Raw genomic sequence first — 1,411 nt, 5'->3', positions numbered from 1 at the left:
CTCGGGAAAAATCAACCATGGCAGCCCGCTTCCTTTATTGTCTAGATTGTGTTGAGAAGGGTGTAAAACGTTAATAATTTGTCACAGCTGAAGCCGTCTGCGACGTACCCGGCCATAGACAGAGAAAGATCGTATCAGAAAGTAATTTTTTTAGCGCCTATTAAAATAAATGGCAGATCGCCTAAACTCTATCCAAACCTAGATTGTTCTAAAAGCTGGAAGCATTTTTATATCTTTCTTTCTCCTACTGATTTGAGTAACTCTTTGCAGTCGGTCGTTACACTCTCAGATTGGTTATATAATCTATTGGTCTCTGTCAATGGCAAGTTGTAAGAACAGACACATTATTACGTTTTACCACAAGTGCTAGTTAAGCGTCTCAGCTAGGGTAAACTATTCAAACACAATTGTAATTAGAAAAGCTGGAGGCATCTTTACTTCTTTGCCTCCGTTCTGTTTTGAAGAACTTGTGGTGTCGGTCGTTAAGATCCCAGTATTGGTCATAATGTAGTTTGTGTTGTGCATGCCTAGTTGGAACAACCAACAGATTATAGTGTTTTACCACAGGCGTTTGCATTTTATAGGCTTCTTTGCCTTGCCTGACTCTATCCAAACCTAAATTTGTGAGGCAGCGTGGTGGAATCAGGCTCTCGTCAATTTTGGTGCATGTAGAGTTATTGGTATCATCCTAAAGCTTGTTCGCTTGTCTTTTTTTGGAAAAAAATATCAATTTATCTCGAATAGACGTCGAGATATTTGCAAAAGAAGGAGGTGGAGGTCGCCTGTTTTCAGAGGTAAAATAAGTGAGAAAATGGCCGCCAAAGATTAGTTGTTTCCTTAGCTTAAGATTCCGTGGTAACTGAAAATTTACATTCTTTGTGTCTTTACTCAACGTTTTTCAAAAAAAAAAATCCAGACAGAAATGAGTTTTTTAATGGGCATGAAAGGTGTTGAGCCAAAAAACAAAAATTTGATAAAAATTCACAAACCTGTGGGAAAATACAAGTTTCTTCACTTTGATTATTTTGAAGACAGCTTGATTCCACCACGTTGCCACACATTTGTTCTGAAAAGCTGGATGTACCTTTATCTCTTCGTCCTCCTTGTGCTGTTTTGGATAACTGGTGCGGTCGGTCGTTACACTCTTGATATTGATCATAATCTATTAGTTTTGTACATGCCTAGTTGTAACAACAGACATATTAATTTGTTTTGCCACAGGTACTAGTATTTTATGTGCTTTTTTAAAAATCATGTATAACTCTATCCAATCCTAGATGTGTTTTGAAAAGCTGGAACCATCTTAATTTTATTTATTCTTTGTCTTCATACTACTAATATTTGAGTAAATGTTGCTGTCAGGACTGCTGGGTTAATAATGTAGAATGTAAAGCACATAGAGCTGGTTGTT

Source organism: Aplysia californica, unplaced genomic scaffold (genome assembly GCF_000002075.1).
Source record: "Aplysia californica isolate F4 #8 unplaced genomic scaffold, AplCal3.0 scaffold01089, whole genome shotgun sequence".
Taxonomy (NCBI): Eukaryota; Metazoa; Mollusca; class Gastropoda; order Aplysiida; family Aplysiidae; genus Aplysia; species Aplysia californica.
The sequence above is the reverse complement of the archived record's forward strand: the minus strand, read 5'-3'. Positions refer to the sequence as shown.